The sequence below is a fragment of the Sceloporus occidentalis genome, unplaced genomic scaffold (assembly GCF_023333645.1).
Source record: "Sceloporus occidentalis isolate IW3139 unplaced genomic scaffold, rSceOcc1.0.p SCAF_49, whole genome shotgun sequence".
NCBI classification, from domain to species: domain Eukaryota; kingdom Metazoa; phylum Chordata; class Lepidosauria; order Squamata; family Phrynosomatidae; genus Sceloporus; species Sceloporus occidentalis.
Window position 1 is genome coordinate 2,222,278 of NW_028317029.1, and position 13,512 is coordinate 2,235,789.

A 13,512-nucleotide genomic window follows, 5' to 3' on the forward strand; every position below is an offset into this window, starting at 1 on the left:
CTCAGAGTGAGTAATGGCAGTTTATTTATGATTAATGTGATTGATTATACCTGAGTTGGGATTGCCAATAACGATCCTTATATACGTTGAGTGTGTGGTATGTTAATGAACTGTTCTCTGGTGAATAAAATGCATCGTAGTCGGCAGGATTCAAACCTGCGCGGGGAGACCCCAATGGATTTCTAGTCCATCGCCTTAACCACTCGGCCACGACTACTTTATGACGAAGCGAGTCGACGAAGCGAGTCGACGAAGCGAGTCGACGATGCGAGAATGTACACCTTTCCCTATTCACCAGGGTTTCTGACATTGTATTTCCAGCTAATATAAAACACATCGTAGTCGACAGCATTCGAACCTGCGCAGGGAAACCCCCATGGATTTCTAGCCCATCGCCTTAACTACTCAGACACGACTACTTTGCGACGATGGAAGTTGATGATGCACCAATGTACACCTTTCCCTATTCACCAGCTGTCTCAAGCGGGGTTTCAGGGATTGTATTTCCAGCTAATATAAAATGCATAAAATGATGGGTTTTCCATCACCTTTAGGTTCAACCTTCCTGCCTCAAGTGCTTCGTTCAATCGGCTTTTCAAGTGGGGAGTTTCAGAGTGTGCTTCCTGTATCATGGTATCTTCCTCAGAGTGTGCTTCCTGTGCCAGGGTGTCTGCCTCAGTAATGGCAGTTTATTTATGATTAATGTGATTGATTATACCTGAGTTGGGATCGGCAATAACGATCCTTTTACGCGTTGAGTGTGTGGTATGTTTATGAACTGTTCTCTGGTGAATAAAATGCATCGTAGTCGGCAGGATTCAAACCTGCACAGGGAGACCTCAATGGATTTCTAGTCCATCGCCTTAACCACTCGGCCACAACTACGCAAGAAGGTACACCTTCCCCTATTCACCAGGGCTTCTGAGATTGTATTTCAGATCATACTTGGCGGGATTCAAACCTGCGCTGGGAAACCCCAATGGATTTCTAGTTTATCACCTTAACCACTCGGCCACGACTACGCTAGTGTATGACACGAGTTGATGATGCACCAATGTATATCTTTCCCTATTCACATCTGTCTGAAGCAGGGTTTCAGGGATTTTATTTCCAGATCATATAAAATACGTCGTAGCCAGCAGGATTCGAAACTGCGCCGGGAGACCCCAATGGATTTCTAATCTATCGCCTTAACTGCTCGGCCACTACTACTTTATGGCGACTTCTGTTGATGATGCACCAATGTACACCTTTCCTATTCACCAGCTCTCTCAGGGATTGTATTTCCAGCTAATATAAAATGCATAAAATGATGGGTTTTCCATCACCTTTAGATTCAACCTTCCTGCCTCAAGTGCTTCGTTCAATAGGCTTTTCAAGTGGGGCGTTTCAGAGTGTGCTTCCTGTATCAGGGTATCTTCCTCAGTTTGAGTAATGGCAGTTTATTTATGATTAATGTGATTGATTATACCTGAGTTGGGATCGCCAATAATGATCCTTTTTACGCGTTGAGTGTGTGGTATGTTTATCAACTGTTCTCTGGTGAATAAAATGCATCGTAGTCGGCAGGATTTGAAACTGTGCGGTGTTTCAGGGATTGTATTTCCAGCTAATATAAAATGCATAAAATAATGGGTTTTCCATCACCTTGACTGAGGTAGCGCCAATGCGTCGCCCTCTTATACCCCCCCAAAATAAATACACAAACACAAAGTAAATAATATAATGTTTTATTATAGTCAACTATGGAAAATTAAGGCCAAGGTGCAGTCCGCTTTACGCCTTCCACGCCGTGACACAGGTATAAATAACTTTATTCATAGTAAAATGAACTTTATTTGTAAACACGATATAACATAGTATATAATATAGCGATGCACGTGCCGCACCACCCGACTTACTTGTGACACGTGCAAGCCTTAAATCTAACAATTGTAAACCAAATATAAAGGCTACAAATCGTAACCCTAAATTGTAAACAACGACTGTAAACTACCGACCCGGCTGGCACAGCCATAAAACCGTAAAAACCGTAGAGACCACCGGCATCCCGTGCACGGCAGCCATTGTCACGGCTAGGATTCACCAAGGCACAAGCCCAAGGAGTGTCCTGCACTTAGGCCGAGGGCCTGTGCACTACGGGTCAAACCACACCTAAGGTGGTTAACCCTTGCTCTATGCCAGCTTGATAACCAACCACCAAGGAACAAAAAAGAGGGGTGGGAGGGAGGGAAAGCTTTCCAGGTCAATTGAAAAAGTGACCTAAACGGGGTGGGCTCCCATATATATAGTGACCCCCACCCCTAAGCACAGTACGATGATGCCCACCTATCATTGTAGCTCAGGGCTGTCAATCAACATTGATTGACAGCCCCCTAAGCATGACTGCAGATTTTTCTGCAAAACAGGAAAACGGGAGGCAGAGAGGGCTGCCTGACGTCCCCTCAGTCATGCGCCCCTCTTGCTCTATGCTCTCGCCTGGGGCTTTCTTTAGATTCAACCTTCCTGCCTCAAGTGCTTAGTTCAGTTGGATTTTCAAGTGGGGAGTTTCAGAGTGTGCTTCCTGTATCAGGGTATCTTTCTCAGTGTGAGTAATGGCAGTTAATTTATGATTAATGTGATTGATTATACCTGAGTTGGGATCGCCAATAACGATCCTTTTTATGCGTTGAGTGTGTGGTATGTTTATCGACTGTTCGCTGGTGAATAAAATGTATCGTAGTCGACAGGATTCGAACCTGCGCGGGGAGACCCCAATGGATTTCTAGTCCACCGCCTTAACCACTCGGCCACGACTACCTTACGACATGATAGGTTGATTGGTTTCAGGGATTGTATTTCTAACTAATATAACAAGGGAATGTTTGGAAGATCTAAAGGGGTAGTAGAAGTATTATTAAACACTCATCTACAGACACGCCAGAAAGCTTGTTTTTCCCTCAGAAATCTCATGGTGCTTCCACAACCACAAGGAATTCTGGGTAGGCACATGCAAATACGGTAACAATTATCACCTTTGCCTCTATATCCAATTTAAGTGGAAGGGTTTTCCATCACCCTTACCCACCATAAATTATGTAATGAAAAATCTAAAGAGAATAGATTCAATCTTCCTGTCTCAAGTGGTTCGTTCAACAGGCTCTTCAAGTGGGGAGTTTCCGAGTGTGCTTCCTGTGCCAGGGTTTCTGCGTCAGAGTGAGTAATGGCAGTTTATTTATGATTAATGTGATTGATTATACCTGAGTTGGGATTGCCAATAACGATCCTTATATGCGTTGAGTGTGTGGTATGTTTATGAACTGTTCTCTGGTGAATAAAATGCATCGCAGTCGGCAGGATTCGAACCTGCGTGGGGAGACCCCAATGGATTTCTAGTCCATCGCCTTAACGACTCTGCCACGACTACTTTACGACTACGCGAGACGACGATGTGAGACGACGATGCGAGATGACGATGCGAGAATGTACACCTTTCCCTATACACCAGCTGTCTCAGGGAATGTATTTCCAGCTAATATAAAAAGCATAAAATTATGGGTTTTCCATCACCTTCAGATTCAACCTTCCTGCCTCAAGTGCTTTGTTCAATAGGCTTTTCAAGTGGGGAGTTTCAGAGTGTGCTTCCTGTATCAGGGTATCTTCCGCAGTGTGAGTAATGGCAGTTTACTTATGATTAACGTGATTGATTATACCTGAGTTGGGATCGCCAATAACGATCCTTTTTATGCGTTGAGTGTGTGGTATGTTTATCGACTGTTCTCTGGTGAATAAAATGTATCGTAGTCGGCAGGATTTGAAACTGTGCGGTGTTTCAGGGATTGTATTTCCAGCTAATATAAAATGCATAAAATTATGGTTTTTCCATCACCTTCAGATTCAACCTTCCTGCCTCAAGTGCTTCGTTCAATAGGCTTTTCAAGTGGGGAGTTTCAGAGTGTGCTTCCTGTATCATGGTATCTTCCTCAGTGTGAGTAATGGCAGTTTATTTATGATTAATGTGATTGATTATACCTGAGTTGGGATTGCCAATAACGATCTTTATATGCGTTGAGTGTGTGGTATGTTTATGAACTGTTCTCTGGTGAATAAAATGCATCGTAGTCGGCAGGATTTGAAACTGTGCGGTGAGATCCCAATAATTTTGAGTCGATCGCTTTAACTACTCGGCCACGACTACCTTACAGCGAGAGATGTTGCTGATGCAACAATGTACACCTTTCCCTATTCACCAGCTGTCTAAAGCGGGGTTTCAGGGATTGTATTTCCAGATAATATAAAATCCATTGTAGTCGGCCGGATTCGATTTCAAGTTCATCGCCTTAACCACTCTGCCACGACCACCTTACGACACAACTTGTTGATTATGCAACAATGTACACCTTTCCCTATTTACTAGCTGTCTCAAGCGGGGTTTCAGGGATTGCATTTCTAGCTAATATAACAAGGGAATGTTTGGAAGATCTAAAGGGGTAGTAGAAGTATTATTAAACACTCCTCTACAGACACGCCAGAAAGCTTGTTTTTCCCTCAGAAATCTCATGGTGCTTCCACAACCACAAGGAATTCTGGGTAGGCACATGCAAATAAGGTAACAATTATTTTATTATAAAACACTGTGTTGGCCCAAAGCACCATAAACCAATAACAAGAACATACAATAACCGATAAATAATAAATACAAATATACATAACACATTACCATAACATATTCAAACATAACCAACACAGGAACCGAATTAACCCCGTCCTTGCCGGCCTCTTACACTGCACAATCCAGACCACAGGTACTCACCTCCCCCCTCGTCCAAACAAAATTGACAGCTTCCTTTCGCTGTCCACCAGCTGTCCACAAGCTCGGTGGGCACGTCCAATAAAACACCAGAGGTTAGGGGAGGATTGAGCCTTCCATTACACCAGCATCCAAACTCCATCACTTACCAAAACCAGACCGGCAAGGACACACAAACCTCCACTAACCCCGCTGTTTAAACCCCTTAAATCAGCGGGGGCCGCTACCAGCACTCGCCATGGCCTGACCAATAGCCTCCTGCAGAGCCAAATTGAAAATATCCAAACCGATGTCATTCAAATGAACACCATCACTGAAACAAATTAGCCGCGTCCCTCTCAAACACCCTATGCCGAACCGTCACGCCATTAACGCTAGCCACAAACTTGGAAATCCAACGATTAAATTTAACCCGCGACCGCTCCAGGGCCCGCTGGTTAGTCGCCACCCGCCAAAAATTCCGAGACACCACCTCGGACCATACCAACCGGACATCAGGAAACAAAACCAGAAGCCTAGCGAGGTCCCTAAGAACCGTATCCCCCAGAGACCTGACCGGGACTACCCCAAGGTCATTCCCCCCAAGGTGAATCACCAGGACCGAGGGAGGACCCAACAACCGTGATAACCGAACCAGCTCAGGGAGGAGATGAACCCACCGCATCCCCCGCTTCCCGAACCACCGCACCTCAACTGCAAGAGGAGAGAACCCCAACTGCTCCCCGTTCGGGGGAACCGCAACCCGCCTCCTGGCCCGCCTCCTGGCCCAGAAGATGAAGGAATGTCCTACGAGCCAGACTTGAGGGAGAACCACACCTACAAAAAACAGAGAACATTAAACAGGCATATCCAAACGAACATACGACCTAAAACGACCCGAACGCCAGCGCCCAATACGTTGCACAGAGGAATCAGGCAAACCCACCCGGGTAGCCTCCGTGGCTGCACCAATCCGAAAGGAATGGCCCCCAAAAGACCCGGCAGGAACACCCAAGGCTGACAGCGACTTCCGAAAAACGCCGACAAACTGGAAATGGGATAAAAACGACCCGTCCTGATGCACCAACAGCGGACCCCCCCACCGCCGGGCGCACCAAGAGAAACTCGTGAACGGACGACACCGGGCAAATAGGGGAGCCCGCAATGGAACCCAAACGAACGCAAGACCCCCTACCCAGGACATCCGTCTTTGAGCGCCGAATGCAAAAGCTCAGACCACCAGCCCCCAATTCCACATCCTCCGCCAAAACACCCCCAGGCACACGCTTACTAGGGCTAACCAACTCTCCTATCCGCATATCCCCAAAAAAGGCTAAGCTAAAAGCCGCCCTGAACAACCGAACTTCGAATTCTGAAACACAAACAGAACCCAACACCCCACATAACCGAACCAGCAACTCAGCCGAAACCGGCCTCCGAGTATCCCTCTTAACTACCACCTTTCGCCATCCCTTCAAGGCCTGGCGAACAAGGAAATCCTTAGTAAAATCAGCGATCCCCATCAACTTACATAAAAAACTAAGACCCGACAGGCGAGTAGAAGCCGCCGATGGGGACGCCCCGGTCGAGTCCCACTGACACAGGAGGGAAAGCAAGCCACGAACCCGAGCAGCGTGAGTCAGGGAACCCCCACAGTCGTTCTCAAAGACTGCCCACTCGTCCCACACTTTTCCATACCTCCCCCAGGTGGACCTGGAAACCGAACCTCGAATCCACTCCGTCACTCGTCCAACCCCAGGGACCACAGGTCCACTGGACACGGGACCCCTTCTTCGTCCGCGAACGGTGCCGTAGCTCGAAACTCTGCCCACTGAAAGTGAGAAAGAGCATCAGCCGTCACGTTTTTGACACCGGGTATATGCACTGCCTTACAGGTCACATTCAGACCCAAACACCGCAACACCAGCCGACGCAAAAGCCGAACCACCGGAGGGGAGGAAGCCGTCAAGGTATTGATAGCCTGAACAACCCCCAGGTTGTCACAATGAAACAGCACCCGCCGATCACGGAGAACATCACCCCATACCTCCACCGCCACCAAAATGGGAAAAAGCTTCAGGAACCCAAGTTCCGGGTGAGCCCCGACTCCCTCCACGAGACCGGCCATTCCTCAGCACACCAGTGCACACCCAGGATAGCCCCGAAACCCACCGACCCCGCCGCATCCGCGTAAAGATGCAGCTGGGAATTAGAAACCTGGGGCGCCAGCCAATATGACCGACCATTGTAGGCATCCAAAAAAGACCCCAGACACCCAAGTCGTCCCGCAGCGGACGAGTGAGCCGAATAAAATGGCGGGGCCGAACAACACCCGCCGTCGCCGCAGCCAGACGCCGGCTAAAAACCCGACCCATCGGCAAAATGCGACAAGCGAAGTTCAACTTCCCCAACAGCGATTGCAACTGACAAAGCTGAACCTTCCTCATCCCCCGCACCCTGGCAACAAACCCCTTCAAGTCAACCAGCTTATCAACAGGCAAGCGGCACTCCATTGCCACAGAATCGATCTCGATTCCAAGGAAACTCAGACAGGTGGACGGCCCCTCCGTCATGTCGGCCGCAAGAGGAACTCCAAAATGACACATCACGGCCTGCACAGTTTGCAGGAGACGAAGACAATCCCCAGAATCCCCCGACCCGACCTGTCCAGATAATGCAGGATAGAAGCCAAACCCGCCTCCCCCCGAACAACCCACTCCAAAAACGTGCTAAAACATTCGAAATAGGAGCAGGATATAGAACAACCCATCGGGAGGCACATATCAACGTAAAAACAACTGACAACCCAACAAATGATGGCAAGCCGGGTGAACCGGGAGAAGGCGAAACGCCGCCTCAATATCCGTCTTTGCCAACAGGGCGCCACGACCCGCCGTCCGTACCATGTCAACCGTCTTATCAAACGACGAGTAAAAAACCCTAACCATTTCAGCCGAAATGCCGTCATTAACCGAACTACCACGGGGGTACGATAAGTGATGAATCAAACGAAACTTACCAGGATCCTTCTTAGGAACCACCCCGAGTGGGGACACCCGCAAATTCGCCAAAGGCTGCACGGCGAAAGGGCCCGCAACTTGTCCCTTACAACACCAGGAAATTCCGCAACAGAGCGCAATTTCCGAAAATTAACCGAACTATGGGCATCCACAAAGGGTATCCAAAACCCCTCCGAAAACCCCCGCAACAAAATGTCAGCAGCCCGCCGGTCCCTATATCGGCTTAGCCACGGGTGCATCGCGGCGACGTCCACTGGCGTCGTCGCCCTTCGATCCCACATCTGCGCGCTCGCCCCCCTTAGCCCGCTTGAAGCAGCGGGAGTGGGGATCGGCTCCGCCACAGCCGGAGCACTCATGCTTGAACCGACAGGACGTTCCAAACTTACACTGCCCGTCGTTAAAATGGTAACAGCACCCCGGCCGCCGCTGACTGGCCGGAGAGGGCATGGCACCAGATACCCCCCCGCCCCCCCAAGAAACAACGAGAAACAGCTCTGGTGCGTGGCCGGCCGAGTCATAATGGCCAGCCACAGACCAATGTCCATCTGATCCCAACCGATAGATGGCCGGACCGCCAAGCGTTGGAACTGCTCATCGTACCGCCACCAGCCCAGACCCCCATAAGTCCAACACGCACTCCAGATGAGATCTTGATACGCTAAAAGCGCCGAACATTTCTCAGGGCACTTTTCGCCTATCACACTAGCCAAGATAGAAAAGGTGCGGATCCAATTCCCAAAGGTCTTAGGAATCCGCCGATACCGAAACTTCTCGTTTTCCTTCTCCTTTTCCTTATCCTTCTCCTCCACCGCAGGGGGAGGAGCCTCCTCCAGCGGCAGAAGGGAGAAAATCTCAAGGAACTCCCCTTTCCAGATCTTCTCCTTAATCTCCTGTTTCAAGTGCAGCCCAAGCGGGCCCGACCAACACATGTAGGCCGCCCCACGAGCCACGTCCGCCACTCCTAAAGCCGCATCTACAACCGGCACCGAGCCAAGTACCGCAGCAGCACCGCCAGCCGGCAGGGCCGCCACCACCGGAACCCCGGGGACCACCGGGCCAGACATCCCGGCACCAACCGACCCCGCCACAGCAGGCGCAGAAAGGGAAACCGAACCTAACGACTCCGTGCCACCCCCAGGTTGCTCCCACACGGACCTTACCTGACTATCCAGACCAGACCCCGACGAACCAGCACCCCCGTCGCGCTCCCACGCATCCAAAAAACCCTGCAGACCTGAAAGAAAAGCACCCATAGAAGAGCCCGAGCGACCCTCCACCCCGGCTCCCAAGAGGCCCACAGAATGAGAAGGTAACTCACCGCCAAGTGACCGGCAGACCTCCTGCGGCGCCGTAGCTGAAGCCGTGTTGACAGAAGGTCACTGAAGTCCTGGTCCCAGCAGAGGCGAAGCATCCTGCAGCAGCACACCAGACACAGCCTGTGTAGAGGAAGGGGGCGAGATAACATGTCCTGGAACAGCCGCAGTACCAGAAACCACTGGCAGGGGGCCGAGCCTTGGCAAGACACCACCAGGGGCCGTATGGAAAGGGGGGTAGCAAAAATTGAAGCCTAAATGTTTATTTCCTGTATAAACCCTTTTGTGCACTAGTGCTTGTTTATATGTCTGCATTGTATTCAAATCTACTACTTCTACTCAGAGGCTGTACTATTTATCTACCACCATCTCAGTAAAGTATAACTTCCTTACAAAGCATCTAATCTGACATTGCAAAGGGAATGAATCAAAACAGTATTGTCTATATTTTGATTTTCTTATATGTTTTCTAAATACACTCAAAAATATAATGGATAGAAAGCATTCCCCTTTTACCCCTTATTTACTATTTCTATCCCATTTCTAGAATCTAATACAGTGCAGGAGTATAAACAATGCGAGGGACATGCATATGGTTATCCTGAATCCTGAAGACAAGTCCAAGGACCTTAATCAGTAGACACAGTATCGTCTTTCATTTTTTCTTTTTTTTTTTATATACTTTTTAAATAAACTCAAAAATATAATGGCTAGTAAACATTCCCTTTTTACCCCTTATTTACTATATGTATCCCAGTTTAACCCATTTCTGCTCAGTATTTTTATTTTGTGTGTTACTGAGACATCAAACAGTAATATTACTCACCACCAGAAAACATCCACTAGAAAAAGATTGAACGTTCAGGAGGAATATGAGTAAGAGGATTCTCATCTTCATCTCTCTCAGTAGAAAGTAAATTTTACTAACACTAGCTGCTTCTTAGATAGCCAGACATCACAAAGGGGTATGATGTCATTTGGAACAATTGACTGCACTGTGACTGCGTGTAGGCATCCAAAATCTGAAACGCATGGCAGGAAAATACAAAATCCCAGCCGTAGATATTCATGAAGCCTAAATGTTTGTTATTTCTTGCAACGTATAAACCCTTTTGTGCACTGGTATTAAAAGTGCAGTAAGAAAGACATCACACTGGATTTCCAGGAAAATCTCTTTCTGTTCAGAAATAAAAGTGTTACTGGAGTATGGTGTGGCTTTTTGTTAACATTGTGAAAGCTCATGAGATGTTTATTACCAGTGGTGTCTCCAGCAATCATATTTAGGGGGGGGGGGGCAGGGACATAAGTAGAGGGACAATTACAAAATGTATATATATATATACACACATGTACACTTACTGGCCACTTTGTTAGGTACACCTGTTAAATTGCTTGTTAACACAAATAGCTAGTCAGCCAATCACATGGCAGCAACTCAATGCATTTAGATCTGTAGACGTCGTGGTAAAGACAACTTGCTGGAGTTCAAACCGAACATCAGAATGGGGAAGAAAGGCGACTTAAGTGACTTTGAATGTGGCATGGTATGCAGAATACCGTCTCTGAACGCACAACATCCATGTATTGGCTGATTGTGCATGATAGGAGTGTGATTACTGTATTCAGGGCCAGCCTTAGGTGTTCAGGCACCCTGAGCGGACTACTCCTCTGCCCCCCCCCCCCACAAAAAAGAAAGGAAAACAATCTTGTAACAAACAACTAGTTTTAATTAAAGATTATTTATGTGCAAGTGCAAACAAGTACAATAATATATAACTGGAAACACTGGTAACAATAATATACATTAAACATAAGAAAAAAAACAGCTAATCTTTGTAACAAAAGCATTTTTTTTAAATATTGAACCAATTGGACCCCAGAAAGCATATCCTTGGGCCCCGCTGTACGCTCCCGCACACAAAAAAAATATTTGCCACACTGACTGCAGATTAGGGGTTGACTGTTAGTCAGTGCAGTCTTCCCACTTTCTGACCCTACCGTGACTTTGAGAGGTCCTCTCCCCCGTAATCATCCCCAGAGTCCCTTTGTCCCTCATTCACTAAGCCATACCTCTCCTTTCCTTGCTCCCTGTGAACTATAGATCAAATAAACAACACACAAAACAGCACCTGCATCACCTGAATATACAAGCACAGGGATCCCTTTGTTTATATATGACCCCAACCTTAATATTGTTAGAAATTAAGATAGCAACCCCCCCGTTTTTTTATGAAGTAGAGATGAGAATTCTATCACTGTATATTGTTTATTGTTCAATCTATGTATATCTCCGCTTTTTTGGCGAGTTTCTTGAATACAACAAACATCATGTTCGTTAGTAATATAATCGCATAGAGAATATCTTTTATATGGGGAGTTAAGACCCTGTACGTGATGATCTTAATCAAATCCTTCATTTCTCAAAAAGGTTTTTGCTACTTATTCTAATCAAGCTCAACCAACTTGAAAACGCACTGACGCATGCATTCAAACAAACCTTACGTAACCCAATCATACAACCCTTAACATACACAAATCTTAGTGAAATCCCTTGTACTATATAAAGACCGGAGTAAAAACCCTTGGATCTCCGGAATCATAGTACCTCCGCATCATGATATCATTATAATTCATTATGTATTATAAATAAATTAATAAATATAGTGGTTTCATACCTTTCAGTGCAGTAGTATAGAAAGAAAAAAAAAAACTACCTGTGCCTTTCAGTGCATTAATATCAGACAATTAATTACTGTATTGACAATTATCCTTTCAGTGCAATTGTCAAATATCAAACCGTTGATTACGATTATATTCTTTTACAGATATAACTGATATTTTGGTCACTTCTTTAAATTCCCTTCTCTTTTGTCTGGTATCCAATGATAAATTTGACTTTTTTTTTTGAAATTGGACTTTTTTGGAACATAATTACTTGAAGCCTTTAGAATTTTTTTGGCTGTATGGTATAAGGTTATATGTAAAGAATGGATCTAAAACAAAAAAAAAAACAATGGTTTTGTGGCATTACTGTAATCAGGAAATGTTGGCAAATATAAATTGGGTCAATGCTCAGCAGTGGCACCTTCTGCGTAGAAGAAATCCTAAGTGAAATTGCCAAAAAGAAATTTTAGTTTTAGTTTAGTTTTTACATAAAGCAAATGATATTAAGATTCTTTGCAAGAAGAAACCAAGGGTGACATCTGGTGGCTAAAAGAGGAGTGAACGCTGAATTCATCAGATACCATAATGTACCATTACAGCTTTCCTAGATTCTTATATCACCAACACCCCCCCCCCCCCACACACAAATTTTAATATTAATTTGGGAAAAAAGAAAAAGCCTGAATATAAGACGACCCCATAAGAAAAAGTTTCACTAGTAAACATTAATTCACATGTAAACTATTTTTTCATATTAATAAAAACTATAATTGAGATTTTTTGTTTTTATTTCCTTTTATTTGCCAACCTACCCCCAGTTATGCATATCTGCCCCCCAGATACGCCATATATGCCACTCTGCCCCCCAGAAATGCCTTTTCCCATAGATTTGCCTTATACCCCATATATGCATTTGCTCTGAAAAAAACCTTGTCTTATAATCGAGCAACGGTATTTAAGGTCTTGTAGTTTAAAGTGACCTCAGGCCTATCATGCAAAACCCCTCACTCAATCACATATCACAACTCACTCCGTATCACTGTGTATTTGGGTCTGCAGAGCTTTGCTGTTTCACATGGAGCATGAGGTGGGCTGCAGGTGGTCCGACTGCTGTGAAGCAATACATGCGGGAGGGCTTTGCCAGAATGACAGGACTATTCAATATACTTTTAAACACAGTTTTGAAGTGACCGGGTACATTAATGAGAATAACAAAATCATGCTTCTTTTAATTCTCTCTACATGATGCAGACCTTATCTGCAGATTATTTAAGAGCCCCCCTAGGTGGAACAGGACTTTTAAGGCCAATTTAGTGGCACAGGATTCTGCTGTAAAAACCCTTAATACTCAAAAGGGGTACAACGTTATACCCAAATACAAAATAACATGACCTCTACATTTGTATATTACAGATGTGTATTACCCACAGTTGTATTTGCATCTATATCCATATACAATCTCCAGAACAATCATGTATAATATCCAGTTCGAGAAAGATGACCCCGTCAAAGAAAAGAAAAAAACTGAACGAGGAATCTGAAACAAAAATATTTAATGCGGCATTTAAATTGGAACAAACGTTTCACTCATCAATGTGACATTACAGAGAACAAATAATGGCGTCAATAAATCTTAAAAGTATTTTTTTTCCTACTTCCAAAGACTACATGTCCATGTTTTAGTCAGTCAATGTCCTCAACCATCAGCCAAAAAGTTTAACTTATTACTAGAGGCTGATGCTTGGCA

At 45.6% G+C, this 13,512-nt stretch overlaps 4 non-coding genes across 4 annotated transcripts; all 4 read right to left on the reverse strand.

Annotated features, from left to right (window-relative positions):
* Positions 1-135: 135 nt before the first annotated feature.
* TRNAS-AGA (transfer RNA serine (anticodon AGA)) lies at positions 136-217 on the reverse strand. Its single transcript has one exon. It is a non-coding gene; the product is annotated as a tRNA-Ser (tRNA).
* Positions 218-803: 586 nt separating this feature from the next.
* On the reverse strand, positions 804-885 carry TRNAS-AGA (transfer RNA serine (anticodon AGA)). Its single transcript has one exon. It is a non-coding gene; the product is annotated as a tRNA-Ser (tRNA).
* Positions 886-2,717: 1,832 nt separating this feature from the next.
* Positions 2,718-2,799, reverse strand: TRNAS-AGA (transfer RNA serine (anticodon AGA)). Its single transcript has one exon. It is a non-coding gene; the product is annotated as a tRNA-Ser (tRNA).
* Positions 2,800-3,324: 525 nt separating this feature from the next.
* Positions 3,325-3,406, reverse strand: TRNAS-AGA (transfer RNA serine (anticodon AGA)). The gene has a single exon. It is a non-coding gene; the product is annotated as a tRNA-Ser (tRNA).
* Between the last annotated feature and the right edge of the window lie 10,106 nt (positions 3,407-13,512).